At 43.0% G+C, this 20,188-nt stretch overlaps 1 protein-coding gene across 8 annotated transcripts in view; it reads left to right on the top strand.

Annotated features, from left to right (window-relative positions):
• BICDL1 (BICD family like cargo adaptor 1) overlaps positions 1 to 20,188 on the top strand; it is a 112,764-nt gene that overhangs the window by 5,714 nt on the left and 86,862 nt on the right. For 4 of the 8 annotated variants that reach the window (XR_009455172.1, XR_002092219.2, XR_009455173.1 and 1 more), the window contains one exon: positions 692 to 2,236. The exons of 2 other annotated variants lie outside the window; for them this stretch is intronic. The gene's annotated coding sequence lies outside the window, so the exon portion shown is untranslated. Of the gene's footprint in view, positions 1 to 691; positions 2,237 to 20,188 lie in introns of those variants that run through there. 2 more of the 8 variants (XR_009455177.1, XR_009455174.1) reach the window with 1 other exon arrangement.

Below are 20,188 nucleotides of genomic sequence, written 5' to 3'. Positions count from 1 at the left end.
TTTTGAAAGAACAGAGACAGTATTGAAGGTAACAGTGAAATCTATCTGTATATGGCATTTCCCACAATAATACATGAGTGTCTCTCAAGTAAGTAAAAAGGAAATATATGTATAATATGCTCTGCTTTAATCAAAAAAGAAGATCTCTTGAATATCTTGTTGAGTGATATTTTTTAAATGATCATGACATGATTAAAAACTCATTAGGAACAACTGAGGAAAAAATTAGAATAAGGCAATGGATTTTGTTCTTTAATAGAAGGTATGCAATTTTTCTTATCCCTTCAGGCAGTGAGTTCTGTTGGTACAGGGCTCATTAAAGTTCTGTCTGTCATGTTCATAAGCCTCCCCCTATTGGTGACAAATTTAAATGTTTCAGGCCATGGGCATTTGTTGTGAGATATATCCTGTTTTTGGGCTCCAAAAAGTGAACATACAACTGCTCAAGTGATTTGTTGCCAAAACACTATGGCAATTCCATGACAAAATGTTAGCTATTTCCAACATGAATTTAGCAGCAACACAACTATTCCTAGTGCTACATGTGCCATTATACTTAGCTCCATAGGCTGTGGTTTTGTCCTCCAGTATCACAAGAGACTTTGCTCCTCATCTCTCCCTACCCCTCATCCCCACACCCCATGGCTCCAGGGAATCTGTCTGACACGCTGAACTCTATTTATTGCCCCAGGGGGATGGTGCCTGGCTCACATCACCACATGGACTTGCTGCTCATTCCTATCTTTCTTCATGATGGATAAAATCCTTCCTGCCCAAAACACGTCAGGAATTCACCTCCCAAACCCTCCTGCCATGCAAAAAATTACCTGCTCCTGTTGTGTTAGCATCTCTGGCTTTATCTACAAGGAAGAGTACAGAGCTGGAACTTGTGGATGGCTGAGCTCCTGGCCAAGTGCTTCAGATTCATCTCTTGGCTTTATAGCTGGTAAATGTTGTGACTGAGGCAAAAGGGAGACTGTTCTGTGTCTCTCTTGAAGTGGAGGGAGCATCAAAACCTTACAGGCAGGTGCAAGCCAAGGGACAGGAAGTATGTGTGTGCTTTGTGTGGTGACATGCAGCTGTAATTTGCAAAGGCCATGGCTGCTTTGAAGGGGAGACTCTTCAGTCATCCCCCCCCACAAAGCAGACAGTGTGTCAGAGCCCTCCCACATGTTGATGAGGCAGGTGAATCACTGTACCATCACCCACTGGATAGCCGAGAACACCTCCCACACTATCTGTGGACTTGTCTATGCCAAACTGATGGGCAGACCAGAGACCACCACAGCCTCAGTCATGGCTGTACATGGTGCAGCACACCAGACCACACAGGAGCTGTACAAGTTCTCCAGAGAAGTGGTGGCAGCCTTGACTCTGTACTGATGGAAGTATGGTATTCACAGGACCTACTGGCACCACTGAATCAAGAACTGCAGGGCACTCGGGATCCACTGCAGCCTGGAAGTGAACTTGATGAGCCTTTATCAGTGCAAGGTGGGGGTGGAATCTGCCATGGGTGTGGATTTCTGAGTGGCTAGCCAATCAGCACTTTCCTCTGTGCTCAGCCTCCTTCAGGAACCTCTGAATGTGGCAGCACCCAAAGCATGCTGGGATCACTACATGCCAGACCCCTGACTGTAAAGCACCAGTAGTACTTGTTGCCATGCTCCAGCACTCTGGACAACCAGACGCATAATTTGTTCTGAGGCATAAGATTTGATGAGACTAAATATTAAAAAATCTTATTTCTTTAAAGTCTTGTTCCAACTGCTAATTTAAAGAATTCTTTGGCTAACAGCCTTCTTGAGCAGTATAACATATTTAAGGTTCCTAGAGAGAGAAGAAGCAGGTGCCTGAAATCCAATCACACCTGCAGGCTTGTAAGTGGTATTCAGGATAGTATATCTATATTCTGGTCTAAGAATGGAAGATTCATGAGATTCCATCCTAAAATCAGCACGGACAGGAGGCTGAATATTGCACTTAGAGAAACCAGAGCAGGGTGTAGAGGTGCAGTTCTGTAACTGAAACATGAGCATCATTTTTTATTTTCCATATATTCATTTGCATTTATTTTTAATTGTTTGTTTCTTATAGTATGGGTCTTTTATTGTTTCATACCCGGAATTTAAAGCAGATACAAACTGTACTTTATATATGTCTTCCTCTGGGACATCACTAACTCCCTAAAAGTGTGTTTATAAAATGATTTATTAAACATTACAATCTATCAAGACACCTGAATATTATTAACATCTTTTGTAACATCTGAAGAGTAAATATATCATGACACTGTGGGAATCATCTGTTGCAGTGGGACAAATGATGAGGGCTTAATTAACGCAAAGATGAAAAGTTAACTGTGAAGCTTATAAGACAAATAGCTCTATTTACAAAAGGAAAAATATGAATAAAGACTTTGCTTGACAATGAAAGAATGCATGGCAGGGAGAGAAATATTAAAAAACTTCCTAAAAGACAAAAAAAAGTACAGAACACATGAAGTTACATTAACTGATAAAAATAATTAAATTTACTCTTTATTTCAAAATGTATACAACAAAATATTCAAAAAAAATTATCCCGTTATTTCAATATAAGCAGGAGAGCTGTGCGAAGCTTCGATCCCTGATTCAATTGGGCAGATATTTGGATGTTGGATCACCTCAGTCTGTGGGGAGAAGTACAAACCCAGCTCCATGGGAAGTAGAAAAACAGAGACATTTATGAGGCTGAAGCAGACTTTATGTACTAGCTTTCAGGCAATGTGCTCCTGGCCATTTTGTACATTCCTCAGGACTTTGTATATCCTAAGTTTGTAGGCTGTTTTGATTTGGTCAACTGGATGCAGGTTTGCTTGTTCTGTGTGTTTACTCTAAAGTTAAGCACCATTGGTTATTTCCCCACATAAAATTGTCCTCATTTCATATAGAATTCACTTGAGAACATTAAAACAAAACAAACCCTGATTGTTACATCCATGCACAGGGACATGATCCCCATTCTATGCAAAGGCTGTGCTGTCTTTAGTAGCAAATATTGTCATAATTCACAACATAGCGCTGAAGTACTCTCTTAAGGCCACACTCAGCCAAATAATGTCTCATGGGCTCTAATTATTGCACTTATTTCTGGCAGCTCAGAAGCAGCAGGCAGTCCCTCCATCTCCACCTGCCATACTGCTGGCAAGGCTTCCCCTTTAGCTTTGCAAATACTGCACAGCACATGGCAGGCAGAAAAACAAGGGAGATGTTTGGTTGAGCCTTGTCATGAGAGATCTCTAGCATCTTTTCTGATGTCCAAAAGGTCACTTAACTACATCTGCTCAGTCAATAGTTTAACCACTTCTTGCTACCATCCAGATTGCCAAGGAATCGTTTTATGAGCTGGGAAACCGTAAATTAGGCAAGATTAGGACAAGTCAACCCCCCCCCCCCCCCATGACTAAGGCATTTAAATACCTCCATCGTAGATGGGACAGTTAGAAAAGAATGTTCCTGAGTGCAGCTTTTAGAACAGGCCCGTGTATGCCCACCCCAACAAACCAAGATTAATGACTATACTGTCCCTTGTGCAATACCAGTGCCTGCATCACCATGGAGAAGTATCCCTTTCTATTGGGCTAGGAACAAACATTCAAAAAGCCAGAGCCTGAATTGATTCAATTTTTTCAGGTTAGTGTAACCTGCAGATCTTGAACCAATTTGCAAGTGGATAGACATTCACTTTTGAATCGAGAAATGCAGGCAAATGCCTGCAGTGGCTTAGGCTAGAAGCCGGGGGTGCTAGAGTGACCCCTCACTTCCCTTCACCAGTGCTGAGCTGAGGGGGGTGTAGCCAGGCCACGGCAAGGTGCTCGGGGGGGGGGGGGGGGTTAAATCCCCACCCTGCCTGCACAGTCCTTATCCGGGGTGTGCCTGGAGGGGGAGTGGGAAGCAACCCTTGCTAGACTTTTCCCTTCTCGCTGCTCAAGGGGCAGGAGTGTTGCCAGCCCCTGGCTAACACTCTGAGGCAAGCAGGGGGGAGGAAAGGGAGGACTGCTAATGTGCAGTGCATGCATCTGTTGATGATACTGAGCTTTTTAATCTCCCTCTCCCTGCTACTTCATACTGTCTACACCAAACTGACAGGCAAGCAAGCCAGCAGGGAACTGATAACACAAATTTTATCAGCCCATCAAGAAAACAAAAGCCTCTCTCATTAGTTCATGCTCTTCTTAAACAGCTTTTCCAAGGAAGGAATGGAGGGACATTACCAGCTGACCTATTGATTAGCTCCAAAAAGCCCTAAGTGGACACTGTTCTGTCTGCCTTTGTCTCAGTGAAATTGGAGACACACATACACAGACACTTCTCAGTATTAGCTATCATGGGGGTGGCGTGACTGTGACCAGATGCAGGCTAGGGTATGTTCTGTGGGAGAGGGGAGGGAGGGGGGAGATCCCTGCTTGAGCACTGAGCATGGAGTGGGATGGGGCAGGGGAAAGCCTGGCAAACACTGCAGTCTCCCACTTTCTTCTCAGTCAGCCAGAGCAGTGATAGTGCTCCAGCTAGGGAGGAGGGGCAGGACCAGTCCTGCTTTCTAGAAAAGACAGCACTTTACAGGGCTGAAAAGCATACTAGGATGCTGGGGGATTCTGATTTAACTTAAACCAGGAAAGGATCTGGGACAGAAGTTCCATAAACCAGTTGGACCCAAATCAGTTAAGTCTGATACTACATTCAACCAGGTTTATCTGAAACCAGTTTCAGACATTTTGAAACTGGTTTATGTGCACTGAACTTGTGTTCTCTTACAGGTTTAAATTAGTTTCTGATCGCTTAAACCGGTTTATGTGTAGCTTCTGTCCCTAGCCCTGATGTTCTTGAGCCTGGAGTGGGGAGGTGAACTAGGAATATGAGTCCCATCACTTGCTCACAGCCCTCAGTTCAGGAACTGCATCATCTGATACCCCTCAATTTTCTCTGTGTTGCCCAGAGCCTCAGTTTATTTTGTAAGTGTTTCAAGATTGGATCTCAGCTAGTTTAGGCGAGTCTGTCCCCATCTTAAGTAAATGACAGAATAGATGGTATACTAGCCTCTACTACTGTGCCCAAGGAAGCCCTGGGATTGGCTCTAGAGAATGCATTTCAGGTGTTTAAAGGTTTTCTTTGGCTTCAGGGCTCTCACTGGGGTTCATACATTCACTCTCATTCCTAAGACTTAAGCTAGTTTGCTTGTTCTGAACTTTTCATGGTGCTCAGTTGATCCCTTGGCTCCTGTTTGGCTCATCCTTAGGTTCCTGCTGCCCTTGGCACACCTATTTCTCTTGGCCTGACCTTTGACAACTTTTGTCTTGTTTCTGGGGAAGGAGCTTAATTGAAGAGCCACTCAAGGTCAGGGAGAAAGAAAGACTGCAGGCTTCAAGATGTCCACCTCCCTATCTGTTGTATGCAGTCCTGGTCTTTTGAGTGTCCCCGTTGGTCCCAGCCTTTGGCTTGCCCAGTGTCAGACCTGTGTCCCAAATCAGTTGACTGAACTACCTATGCCCAGGTCCCCTTACATAACTGCTCTGAACACATCAGGACAACTGCCCAATGGGGACTTTACAACCTCAAACTGATTTCCCACAGTATGGTAACAGTCCAGTGTGAGTGGCTTTCACAGAGCAACTGCCAGCTGTTTATTGATTGATAAAGCTCATCACATTTTTGTGAGAGTATTAAAGGACAGAGGAAAGGTTTGCACATGGATCCAGGAATATTGCATGCCTTTTATGAAGGTTTTTGCAACCACTGCTGATTGTCCCTGATATGCATCATGATGTAATTGCAGTAGTTCATGTTAGTTTCCAGAGCCCAGAAACAATGTCCAGCTGCATTCAGATGGTTGGCAAATGTCTGACTCAGGCTGTGGCTTTTAACTGCTTTACATTCTTCTCATTCATTTGTCTGCATCCACATCGTGTAATCATCCCTGTGTCATACTTCTACTGTCCATTGGAATAAATACCAAAAAAAAACCCACTTTTATAGTCTGCTAGCAGGATCTACTGACTTGTGCAAGAGACCTCATTAGTATCCATGCTAATGGTAGGGAGTGAAAATGCAAGTGACTCTAGGCATTCAAAAAACTGCCATGCAAAAAAATGGGAAGGGGCAATAGGACTGAAAGAACAGTGTTGTGGTGGTTGGTCACAGGTGTCCACAACCCTTTTGTATAGTCTCACTTGCCCATAATATTCTGCTCCCATGTCCTACAGCGCACTGCATCAGAAGATGTTCCAAGAGCCACTGTAGTTTCTATCTGTGGTTCACTTTGCATTTAGCCAGCATAGCTGCTCATTGTGCGAACCATGTTGCACCAGCACAAGCACAGTGGTGTGCACACACACTGACAGATCAGTATGGTGAGCCAATCAAACTTGCTTACAAAATTTCGAGTAGAGACATGACTTCTGACATCATTAAGAAAGAGATGTAGCAGACAGACACTTCTTCTGCCAGTGTTCAAGATAGGTAGTGACAAGTACACGTGTATGTCTTTTTGGCTGACATCCAGAAAGGTATAGTGACATGAATTAATTCATGAGTTAGCTAGGTGGCGTTGGAACCTAGTTGTATATTGCTATACCAGTGTGACTTCTTGGAATACAAATTGGGTGGTTGTTTAGAAGTTACTAGAATAAATCAGATTTAAATTGTGTGTTGCTACTGTTCTGTGTAAATTACAACATATAGTAAAATATAAGTTACCCATTTTGATAACAGAATGGCCAAACAGAAAATGCTTTTCTAGAAGAGCCTGAGGATGATGCATCAATAAAAACATTGTCTCTAATGAATTTGAGAAAATTTTTGTTCCACTTCATATTTAGACGGTTTCTCTAAAAAGGTGTGTTCAAAAGAGAAGCCAGTGAGCCCAACCATGATCAAATACTATAGTTTTTTTTCTTGAAATTTAAATTCAGCAGATGAAAAATAAAGACCTGACAATAAGGGTTTTGGTAATATATTTCAATATTGTGGATCAAAAGATGGAAAGACCTAATTTATATTAAATCTGTGATTCCCAAACAACATTTCTGGCTTTCAAACGCATAATAGATATTGTAATTTATACTTTTTTTTAAGAAACTAATGGGCATGGCTAAAATTTAATGAACAATCTTGAGTACTATCAGTTAAACAAAAAATAAAGCTGCTGAATTACACCTACAAGTTAGCAACACAAAAATACTGCAGAAGCAGCATCATTCTTATACAAAATTAAGTACTAAAGGAGATAAGCATGTTTGTTTTTAATTATGTTGCCTGGCAATAGCAGATAATTTCTTAAGAACATTTGTGAAAAGATCTTTTGTTTACTTTACAAACATTAATCAAAGAGGATACAAAAATAAAGATATGGTTTCTTAACATGACTAAATTACCTTAAGAGAAAAACTGGATTGTCTTTAGAAAATTGTATCTAAAAATTTCAATAAGCATAATAATCTTTGCACAATAACCTGATGTATATAACGGTAAGTAAGAAAAGAGAACAAACAAATAACTGTGGTGCTTTTTTCACAGTATTAGTAAAAGTATCAAGATGAACAGTGACAGAGAGATTATGTAGAAGGAATCTTCCAGAGAGGACTATACAAGAAGTTTATATATGATTACCTGCCTTATTTTTTAATTTGGAATCACGATTTCAGTGCTTAAAGATTTAAGATGATCTCTCCCTGAGTGGGTGTGCTCATTGCTGTCTTGAAAAATTCAGCAGTGACATCCTACATGTTACTTTTTTTAATTCTTTCTGAATTAGTAGTTCTATTCTGTGGTAGTGTTGGAATGATGTAGCTGTGATGGTCCAGGAAACCTGCGAGAGGCAAGGATTTTTGTGGGTGTTATCTTTTATTGGACTAACTGGTTGAGATAGACTTGGACAAGCTTTTGAATGCAGAACATTCTTCTTCAGATCACCAACGCACTGCATTCAAAATCTTTTCTAAAGCTATTCCCACCATGCAGTTGGTTAAAAAAAATATCACTCTCAAAAACCCTTGATTTTTGCATAGTTCTATACTGGGTTGGGGGGCGTGGAGGGGGTTTGTCAGAACAGGCTAATAAATATTAGCTATTTTACAAGGGTTAATACATGTTTCTGACTTTTCTAATCAGTTTTTCTTGTTGAATATTTAAAAATAATTTAAAACATGCTTTAAGTAATTAAGACATGGCAATGGCAAATAAAGTGAGCCAATCTCATCAGTAGTCTGTTTAAATCTGTGCTGAATTTGACCAAGATGCTTGCTGGCCCTTTAAATATTACAAGCTCAAACTACTACATGGGGGGGGGGGGGGGGGGGAATTCTGTGCTTTTTTTTGGCAGGGGGATCCTGTTGCCTTTTTTTGGCACTCCTGACATTGCTTGGTTATCAGTCATGCTTTACTGTACTTTCTTACCCTGTTTTAACTTTTCTTGCTACTTTTATTATGCAAGTGACACAAGCAACAGGAATCTCCCTTGGGATGGAGAAGCACCTTTGATTATTGACAGGGCTTTAGCAGTCACACACAGGTTAAGTACCGACAGTCGAACAACCTGAGACTGAATCAATTCAATCTTGGCAGGTTAATTTAAGCTGTGTAGGTTGAACCGATAAGCAAGTGAACAGACATTTACTTTTGATTCCAGAAATGCAGACACATGTATTACCAAATTTGCCCATTACTTTGGGGTGTGCTCATTTATTAGGGATAGTTTCTAGGGTCTTGGTGATTCTGTCAATGTGCTGCTTGTGTTACTATATGGAGCTGTATTTCTCCCTTCTGCAAGCCCTCACCCCCAGTGGAGCTATCTTGCAGGACTCAATCTCAATGGGACTGGGTTCCTCCAGTCACCAAATCAGTCATACACACAAACACACACAAATTAACGTGACACGCCTGATCTGGCCGGGCTGATCAGCATGGACAGGCTGACACCCTCATATGCCAAGAATCAGTTCATAAGAGCAACAATAAAATGCAGTCAAACACAAGCACACAGGTAAACAGAATCCCTCTGAATCCGGCTGGGTGTCCAGCTGACACCCTCATGGGCCAGCATTCAGTTCATAAGGGCACGTCTGAGTCAAACTGGGTCAATCAGCCTATACAAGCTGATCCCCTTATGTGTTTCAAACTCAGCACGTCCCAATCTTTGGCCTCTTGATGAGCAAACCCCACAATAATTTAGGCTTCACAGGGATCTTTAGCATAGGTAAAAGAAGCGTTGCTGCAGAGCACAGGAGGAAAAAGAAGCAGAGAAGGAAAAATATACCCAATTACTACCAGTTTGCCTATAAAAGTTATTTATTGCTAAGCATATGAAATATATAATAGTACTAGTAGTAATAGACATGCAAAAGAAAAACAAACACAAACAATGACAATAATATTCTGGTTTCACTAAGTATTTGGGGAAACTTAGCTCAAGCTTAACTAATACAGTGCAGGTTCAGAAGTTTATGCCTAGACAGATGAGAGAGAACGCTGGGAATCTCACCTAGTCCATGGTACGCAGGCTGCAAAGCTGACAGGCACAGTCCGTAGCACAGTCCTTGAAGGGAGATGATCTGTTCTTCCAGCGTCCCAAGAATGACAGGGGATGGTGTCAGCACAGGAGTTTTCTTCTTCTTTCCTTTTCTCCCTCTTTCCTCCTGCTTCTTCTTTTTCTTTCTCTTTCTTCTTTAAGCACACACACTTACAGATTTTTATACTCTCAGTTCAGCTGCTTCAAAGCACCCTCAGTAGTGTAAATCATTGTCTTTTCTATTGACAAGGGGTTATCTGGTTTGGACCATCTCAGGAAACTGATTGATAATCAGGAAACACTTAAGATTAGGGAGTAACCCAAATACTTGGGAGCCAGCTTGAGATTCCTATGGATGGCAGATATCCTGATGGGATATCTCATGGTTTCTTCAGGAACAATAGATAGCTTGCAGCATCAGGATTTTGGATTTTTACTTGTTGTGCACAAGCCTCAGCTTAGCATGACTTTTCCAGATTTAAAGCAATTATTGGGGTGCTCATAACCTTTTGTGGAGAGGACTCCCACCAGTCATCTCGGGAAAGATACGACAACACCTGGGATTAGGGCTCCAGCAGGCTAGATGCTGTGATGAACCCTTAACCATTGTTCAAATGTTGCCTATACCCCCTCTGACTCGGTCTCTTGCCTCAGCATTCCCTAACCCGGCAACCGAGTTTTAGTCAATCAAGTTTAAATAGGCCTCCCATAGTGGGACCGGGGAATGTACGGCCCGAGATGCCTATTAAACTTAGAGCTGTGTGTGTGTGTGTGTGTGTGTGTGTGTGTGTGTGTGTGTGTGTGTGTCTGGGGGGGGAAAAGTCCTTAGCAAATCCAGATTAGAACTGGTCTGATAAATGCTGAGCTGGGTGTGTGTGAACATGGGTTAATTAACATTGGAAGCACAGATTCCCCATCATGCAGCGCTCTCCTGCTTCTCTGGTCCCAGAATTCACTGAAGTCTCTGCTTCAGGCTTTCTGTTTTCCATCTCTCATGTAAATGAATGGTCATCTGGTTCCATCTCAGATGCAGATGAGACCGAGGGCAGTTGTTCACTCTTATCACCCTTATCTGGAGAGTTTTAGGTGCGTCTCTCACTGCATCTTAATCAGTTTCATTTATGTAGAGGAGGGGAGGGAGGGGGGGTGAGTCCTTTGTGAGTCAGACAGACTGCATCCTGTGCCAGGGTTGCCCAAGAATACAGAGCTGAGGCGTAACACATGCCTGTAGTGGCCCAGGCCAGAAGCCAGGGGGCATTTGAGCATGGCTTCCTGCTCAGCTGGAGCAGTGTGATGACGGACATCTCGAGTCCAGTATCACCCGTCGTCTAGGTAGCCCCTCCCCTCGTCCCGCCTGCCACGACTTTGCTGTTATGTGTGATTTGTGAGAGGGTTTCAATGGAGTTCTTTATCAGAGGGGTTCCCCAATGCGGGTGTACTCACAGTTGTCGCTTCTGTTGTTCCATGGGGCTCCGCCACCCCTACACCCCGTCCACTCACCAACCGATCACGTGCTGGTGGGATGGTGACCTGCGGTTCACTGCAGGCTTGCTTGCCGTTGGTTTCCTCCAACTGTAGGGACCCAGGCCTAGCGGTATCACTTGGCCAGCCTGTCTTCTAATCTCGCTGGCTCCTCAGCTAGCTCTGGCGGTCCTTCTTCCCTCCCCTTTTCTCTAGAAATAATATTCCGCCTGAGCAAGGAGACTTCCCGGACTGGTGTCCTGGACCCAGCGACCCCTAGGGACTGTTCCATCTGTCCCTGTCTCTGTTTCCCTTAGGGGCCCTGCTAATCTGTGCAAGGTGCCTCGTTGCTCCCCCTGCTTCCCTCCTCCTGAGAGGGATCCTGGCACTTCTCCACTCCCTACCTGGAGTAGGACAGGGAGCTTCCTGCTACCTGCCTCTGGTAGAGGCTTCGAGCCTCCTCCTGCCTCTGTCAGAGGCTTCAAACCTTGCCTCAGCTTCTGTGTGGGTCCGGCGCAGCCTAGCTGGGGCCTTTCCCAAGGGGGAGCGGCAGCACACCAGACGTGTTGCCCATCTTCTCTCTCTCTCTCTCGCTCCCCCTCCCCGCGGGTGCTGTCAGGGCTTTTAAACTCTCCCACGGCGGCTGTGTCAGCCGCCGTGATTGGCTCAGCTGTTTCCCTCACCGGGAACAGCTGCTTAAATAACCGACGTAATGCCGGCTTGCGTGGTTGTAATTGCAGCTGCAGCTGCTGCCGTGGTCTCGGCTCCAACGCCGCCGTCTCTTCCTGAGGTAAGTAACCCTGCCCGGGGTTCTGTCTCGGGGTTGTGTCTGCCTGCAACCCTTCCTGACCTTAGTCTGTGCCCATGATGGTGGTACACTGCCGTCACAAACAGACAACTTGAGCCAAGGCTAGCCTACCCACCCTGCAAGGGATGGGTTTGCAGGGGAGGTGCAAAACATCCTGGGATACTTGGTGAGTGAATTAACTTGAATCTAGAGGGGGTCTGGGACAAGTTCAATAAACCAATTAGCCAACTTAACCTAAATCAGTCAAGTCTGATACTACATCCATCCAGGTTTATCTTAAACTGGTTTTGGCCATTTTGAAGTAGGATTATGTGCACTGAACTTCTATTGTGTTACAGATTTGAACCAGTTTCCAATCACTTATACTGGTTTATGTGTAATTTCTTTGATGATCATTCATGGTCTACATAGAATCTTCCCTAGCTCCTTATCTTAAAGAAGGGCTAAGCTATTGGGCCTTAAAAGATGAAATGTGAACTAAGTACAAGAACTTCCTCTGTAGAGAATAAAAAAGATGGAGCTGCTTTGATTAGTTTTTGTTCTTGTGTGTTTGTGATGTACCTGGATTTTCTTCTTCAATTTAAAAATTATTCATTGATAGGAAATGTTCAGTTGGAGTTGCTTGTACAATTTAATGTAGTGAGAACTGACCTTTGTGGCAGGCATGCCACAGATCACCCTCATGTCTTATCTAATTGTGACTCTGATCCCCTTTCCTGCCCTATCTGCTGCATTGCTTTCTGTTCTCTGCCCTGTGCTCCCCACTGATCTGCTGCTCTGCTTTGTGATTTCTGTCCTATGTGCCTCTATTGTTTGCCCTCTCCCTGAACTTCTCTCTTCTGTTTTCCCTCTTCATAAACTTCCCCTCTATGCAGCATTGGTCAGGCTGCAGCTGGAGTACTGCATCCAGTTTTAGGCACCCCACTTCAGGAGGGACGTGGATAGCCTGGAGGGGGTTCAGAGGAGGGCCACTCATCTGGTTAAAGGCCTACAGAAAAAACCCTATGTGGACTGATTGGGGGACCTGAACCTCTTCAGCCTCCACAAGAGGAGGCTGAGAGGTGATCTAGTGGCCACCTACAAACTCATGGGGGGGGGTCAGCAAGAAGTAGGGGATACAATATTTACCAGTGTGCCCATTGGGGTAACTAGAAATAATGGCCACAAACTGAAAGAGATCACATTCAGAATGGACATCAGAAACAAATTCTTTACAGTGAGGGTTGCCAAAATATGGAATACGCTTCCAAGGGAGGTGGTGCTGTCCCCTTCCTTGTAAGTATTTAAAAGGAGATTTGACAGACACCTGGCTGAGGTTCTGTGACCCCAGCACTCTTTCCTGCCTGGGGCAGGGGGTCGGACTCAATGATCTAATAGGTCCCTTCCGACCCTGACATCTATGAAACTATGATCAGCCATGTGCCACACACAGAAGCTGCCCATGCCACTTGTGGAATGAGTGCTACAGGTTGGCCATTCCTGCTTTAATGCATGGTTGAGCTTTCCATATTGTTATACTGAGCCTAGGTACAGACATTACACATAAACCTGTATAAGTGAACAGAAACCAGTCTAAACCTGTAACACAACAGAAGTTCAGTGCACATAGACCAGTTTAAAAATGGCGTAACCTGGTCTAAGATAGACCTGGATGGATGAAGTATCAGATTTAAGCAATTTAGGTTAGAACAGTCTCTCAAACTTCTGTACCACACCCGCTCCCGACTCAAGTTAGGTCACATTCCCCTGGCATCCCAGGCTGCTTCATGGGCTCCCACTAACTCCCACCTCACAAGATGGTCTGCTAGCCTTGGCCTGCGCTTGTCTGCTCCATCCAGGCTGGCCCCACCCTCAGGCTGTCACACATACAAGCCAGAAAAACCTCTGTCCCAAGCCCTGGCTCCTGTCTGTGCCTGTCAGTGGTAGCGGGGAAGCAGAGGACTCCACCCCACCCTCTTCCCCTTGGCAGCTATGCTGGCTCAGATTGCTTTGCCTGTCAGTGGCAGAGAGGGAAGGGGAGAAGCAGAGGCCTGCAGCCCTGACCCCCCAGACCTGAGCCAGCACATTTGGGAGGTGCTGCTCTTCTCCCCCTTCTCCCCCACTGCCACTGACAGGTAGTTTCATAGTAGCTAGGGTCAGGAGGGACCTGAACAGATCATCTAGCCTGACCCCCAGCCACAGGCAGGAATGAATGCTGGGTTCACAAGACCCCAGACAGGTGATCATCCAACCTCCTCTTGAATTTGCCCAAGGTAGGGGCGAGGACCACCTCCCTGGGAAGTTGGTTCCAGATTTTGGCCACCCTAACTGTAAAATATTGCCTTCTGAGGGGCCCAAGCCAGCTCACCTGTGAAGGACCTGCTCCACTCCCCCCCTTCCCCCCAGCTGGAAAATGACAGGAGGTGTGGCTGGGGAGAGGGGCATTAGCCGATCGGGGTGGTCAGCTGCTGGCTGCTCTTGGCATTCTTCGGCAGGCTGCTAGGTATCATGGAGTGCTCTCAAGCTTCTGGCCTTGTCCAGTACAGGCATCATGCTTGCCTCCCACTGTGCCTAAGAGCAAACTTGTGTTCTGTTTGCTCCCAAACTAGTTGAGTCTGCTTAGAGAAACCTGTGTAAGTTAGTTTGAATCTGCCTTGGGCTTTTTGAATGTCTGTACCTAGCCTGAGATATAAAAATGCAAAGAGAGAGTGAGAATTCAGAGCTTCACATGACAGCTTAAAGACATTTGTCTTTCTACCTCCTGCTTATGGTGAAATTACAAGGGGAAAGGTGATGAATTGTTTGTTTTCCCCTCATAAAAGCTGCAATTAGCACAAAGATTATTTGGTGTACCTGCATACCTCACTTTCAAAATTAGTCAGTTCATTTTGAACTTCTAAAAACAACTCTTATCTTCTTACTGATTTTTCCCAAGGACTGTACACAGGACTTCAGGTGGTCTTCAAATACAAATCACCCACCTTTTACAATAATTATGAGAAGAAACTTCTGATCTTTCTCTAGATCACTCAACCTTCCTAAAATTGGCACAAAAGCTTGGATGCACGTTCCTTATTTCCTCCTCCTACAAGCCTTGAATTCATATCAAATCATAAACTAGAAAAAAACCTAACAATCAAACTCTAATGACAAATAAATCAATAAAACAACAGCAACTGGTAAGTAACCTTTTTCCTTGTCTTTTTCTATGGAACCTTGTCTACATGAATTAAATGGTGTTTCAAGTTATTTGCAGATCAAAATGATGAGGAGACTACAATATTAAAGATGAATAAAATCCACTATTTCTGGGTGATTTCTAATATTTGTTGCCAAATTGTTACTGTGATTATGAATTTTTTTTTAAATTAAATGAGAAAAGCTGCTACATTTGCACATGTAAAGCTCTATCATCTGTTTTTTATCCAATGCACAATTCAAGAATCCCTATAATTGATCTTCCTTGACGGCTTAAGAACACTCACTCGCCCACACTGCACATATTGTGCTTCCTGACATCTCCCAACATAGACTGTGGTATTTCAGCAGAGGAAACTAGTTAAATCAGGTCAAACAAAATAAGAACTAGAACCTGCTGGGTCCTTGCAAGTGGCTGTCTTTCGAAAGGGAAATATTAGTAATTCTGTAGAGGTTTAAAAATAAAAATAAGGTTTGTGTAAGTGTTGATGAGCTTTCAGAGGAAAAATAAATTAGAAAAAATAGAAGCATAAATGCAGGATTGCTGTTGATTAGATACAGCTGGAAATCTTTATTGTTTCTATGAAATATGATTTGGTCTGGAAGTCCTTTTCTTCTTACGTGTGATGAATAACACTGGTTCAGAACAAGGTTCCTACTGAGGTAAAGTTTGGCAATATAAGTAGCTAGATAAATAAGGGGGATTTTTTTCTCTTTCTGACCTTGAAGCAAAATAATTAAGTGAATGATACTGTGTCTTTAGAGAACATCTGAAGGTTCTATATGTAAGTTTTAGGAAAATAGTTGGTTTAGTAAATACAAATAGTTATCAAAGACAGTGAATTCCAACATTTTGGAGCAACCATAGTCTTTCAAAAGTTAAGTATTGGACTACCATGTCATTAGATTAAGATCTACACTGTACAAGATTGAGCTTTCTGTTTTCATTCAGTTGTACATGCTTTAGCTTGAGATGGAGCTGGAATTGTTCCAGCGCTAGCTCAATGGCATGCAAGTGTATCCAACTCCTTAAAGTATCCAGTTGTGATTGGATTGGAGCACTTGGGCCCACCACAGAAGGTGATCGTTAAGTCAGTTGAACTCCATACATAAATAAGTGTTCAATAAATTTTGCAAAATACCACCTGAAGGTAAGTGGAACAGCTTAGAACACCCATCACAAAAGCCCCAAACATTAGGTCTGATAACTACCATTTTTGGAGAATCACTAAATTAATATATGAATATGAAATAGTTCTCTGTTTTCTTTTCTTTTTTAAAGAATGGTTTGAAGCATATGAAGAGATGTTTACCTTTCTGGAGTGGTAAAGGATTCCTGCATTATGGGTTTTTCTGCCAAGCTTAAGACTTGTTTTTAAAGACAAGCAATAAACCTATGCAGTGACTGTTCCTCTCTTTATAGGAAAGAAATTATCCCCTAAATAGTCAGCACTAACAGCATTTTTTCTGAAAGGCCAGAAGTTTATTTTCCCTTTCTTTCCCTCAAGTTCTTAGGGTTCTGTGGATCTGTGATCTTGGAGAAGAAAGATACTTTTTTTCCCCTTGAGCAAAACAAAAGGCAGTATTTTCCAGCCAAGTGAAGAAACCAGGCAGTTTTCAAAATGCTCCTTTGTTCCCAAACTGTTCAGTATAGACAGTCCGCCATTAGAGTATTGCAGTGCAATCCAGTCTGCCTTCTACCCTGAACTCAGGAAGCCACATCCATACCATTGCAACCCTTCTGCTTTGAGAATCAAAGAAGGTATAAGATTAAATATAATATATTTTGAGGGATTTTAAAACACTTACCTAACACCGCAAAATCATTGTTTTCCCATGCTTTCATGGCAGACTGAAGGAGTTTTTCCCTGTCCAAGCTTAGGAATTTTCTTTCTGCATAATTCCCATCAACAACAGTTAATAGTCTTTATAAAGTCTTGCATGTTAATGGAATGATTTTCCTGTAAAAGGGTATTAAAATAAATCCTTTATTGTCTTCTGGAAAAGGAAAAAGAAATGGATCAGTATAGAATACCTACAACAAAATGGTTGGAAGCCATTGAGATCTTACATCTAAATAATTATGAATATTATAATTCAAAATCCACTATAAAATTAGCCTAGCTAATTTAGCATGTGTAGAAAAGGAATTCTGATATCTTCTTTTGTTCTTTATGATATTGTGGTTTACATAGGTTATCCTTTTTGGGGGTTTTTTTTTGCTTGTTTGTTTGGTTTGGCTTTTTCAGATGATAAATCACCAGGAGAGAGCAGTGTAATGCTGGTTTGAAACAGCATATACTAAATCATGTACAGAGATGATGAAAATCACAGTGTGCATGAGGAATCCAAGAATGTGCTCTGAAGTGGTAATATGGCATTGCAAAAGCAATCTGCAGACTTTTATTATTTAAGATGGAAATGATCTTTTTGTCTGTTAGTAACTTGTGGAATTATAAAGAAGTGAATAGAGTAGTCGCCTGTAGCACACATGCATAGATATCACCATTATTTTTATGTAGGTTAAGAGTTTAGATAAAATTTTTAAAAAATGCTGCAGTACATAGTACAGAATGTATGTATAGTTAAGAGAATACTTCTGCAAACTTGTATTGAGTCACCAGTAGACCTGTTCACATGAGTAAAAATTCACAAAGTGGCAAGGATTGTTTATTCTGGCTTTAAATGATTAGCAGCGTGGTTTAGATTAGAGACATAGGACTAAGAATCAAGAGAACTAGTACAGACAGCCTATGTAAGTATGGGTGATTCGCTTAACTTTTCCAACCGAGATTTTCAAAGAGGAACAGAAGAGGTAGTTGCTTAATTCCCTTGTGACTTTCTATGGGATTTAGATAAGATAGCTCCATTAGGCTGCTTGGGAAATCACAGCTTCTGTTTCCACGTTTGTAAAATGAAGTTAGCAATAAAAGGTCCAAATTATGACAGGCTCTGCATTCATGGACTATTAAATTATCATTGTATTAGTAAATGCTATATAGGCCATAACAGAAGCACTTACAGCATGGCCTGTCAGATTCCAATTAATCTGCAAGTTCTGCTAAATACTTTATCACAAGGACATGAAAAAAAAAGGATACACACACACACACACCTCTATCTATCTATCCTTGTATGAGTGCTAATTATTGTATTCCTGGATAAATTGATCATATGTTTCCTGCAGAAAGTAAAAGCAATGGAGAGAGGTAATCATAGTAAATCACCAGTGCTGAAACCGCATGAGTAACAAGGCCTTTGAAATCTCTCTCTCTCTCACATTCTAAGAAATAGCACGCAAACTGATTTGACCTGGTTCAAAGACCTTAGCATACAAAACCTGAACCTGTACAGAATAATAGAACCTGAAAATGAAGATACACATGTACGTAACATCCAAGAATGGATGTGCCTGAAATTATGATCAACAACGACTGGTCTTGCAAAGAAGACCTGAAGTATTGTAGAACTAGAGTCTCTTTATGAAAGTTAGAGAACCACCTGGTAATATCAGCATCTACATAATTCTTGCATGGTTTTAAATTATGTTTTAATTGAAGTGCATTTGGTCTAAATAAATAATGCTTTGTATTATAAACATAGACTGGCCACTGGATAAGTTTGTCATTGCCCATGACAGGAATTGACAAAAGGTGCTGAATTTAAGTAATCCTGATTAAGACAATCACAGTATATTTCAGGGAGCTGCAGCGTAAGAGTCTGATATAGTGAGAGAGAATGGTGAAAGACCTCCGACTGAAGGTGGAAGCCCTCAATTACAACTGCAGAATTTGGTTCTTAAAAATTAAAATCTGACCAAGAAAAATTATTGTAACTCTTATTCTCCTGTTCCATTTCTGTTATATTTTTACTCCTTCTCTTTGTGATGTATGTTAGGTTTTGATTGGAAGCTGTTTGGAACAGTGACCCTGTTTTTCTCTTATGTTCAATTCTTCTACAGCCGATGGTGGTGAAAGAACAGGTTAGGGACTATTTAGAAAAGCTGGACATAAACAAGTCCATGGGGCCAGGTGAGATACACCTGAGGGTGCTGAGGGAGTTGGCTGATGTGATTGCAAAGCCACTGACAGTAACTTACTGGCCAGGGGCTGCCAAAATAATGTGAGTGGTAGCTGACCAGTGGAACTCAATTGATTCCTCCCACAGATGAAGGTGACACATGGCATTCTTTGTCAATTGAGTTGATCTTATAACCTGTGACTGCCTCCTTCTGTGTTGTGCCATTGCAAGTAGCAAAGATAGAGTATCTTTTCTATCCAGTTTTGGCTGCAATGGTCTGGCCAGTTGATATGGAGATGCTTGAGTTGCCCATATATCAATGTTCCCCTTGTGGCTTAGCTGGTTGATCCCAAAGGAAAGGCAGAAGCCAGTATATTTGGAGCCAGCTTGGCTGTGGGAGCTTCCAGTACAAAGATCTTCAGTCCATCTGCTTTTCAGGGCTCTGCTCCTAGACTGGTTGGCAACCAAGGCTAGAGAGCCCAGACCACCCTGCCGTGGCATCTGCCTTTTAGTGGCATTTCCTCCACCAGGGGTAAGGACTAGTTAACCCCCTTTATGATGCTCCTCCACCCAAAGCCGTTGGCACCATAGCAGTTGCTAGGCTATTTCCTGCCACCCAGCTCTTGGCATTGACAGCTACAGATAGTACCATCTACAATAGTAGACCTGGCCTGGTCTGACCTGACCCTAACCTGTAAATACAGGTAGTAGATTACCAGGCTGTAACTACTGTGCCGTAGCGCACATTGCTCCTGGTCAACCCAGGCAACGGGGTAGGGAAACTGTTGTTTTCCCCAAGCAGCTGTTTCCCAGCCCTGTGCCCTGATTGGCAGATAAGGGCACAGGGCTAGAAAAATGTTCCCTCCCGCAGCTACTGTGTCCCAACCCCATACCCCAAACTGTGAATTGGTACACGGGGCTGAGAAAATGTCCCCTCCCTCAGGTGTTGCTTCCCAGCCCCATGCCCCAATCCATAGATCAGGTCACAGGGCTGGGGAAATGTCCCCTCCCCTAGCAGTTGCTTCTAAGCCCCATGCCCTGATGTGCAGCTAGGGGAGGGGATATTTTCCTAACCCTGGGTCTGATCTGCACCTGGGAAGTAGCTGTCCTGGAGGCAGGACAGCTTCCCCCACCCCCTGGAGACCAGGGCCTGACCCCAATGCCCCCTGCTAGCCTGGG

This window comes from Alligator mississippiensis, chromosome 10 (genome assembly GCF_030867095.1).
Source record: "Alligator mississippiensis isolate rAllMis1 chromosome 10, rAllMis1, whole genome shotgun sequence".
Lineage (NCBI taxonomy): Eukaryota > Metazoa > Chordata > Crocodylia > Alligatoridae > Alligator > Alligator mississippiensis.
The sequence above is the reverse complement of the archived record's forward strand: the minus strand, read 5'-3'. Positions and strand labels throughout refer to the sequence as shown.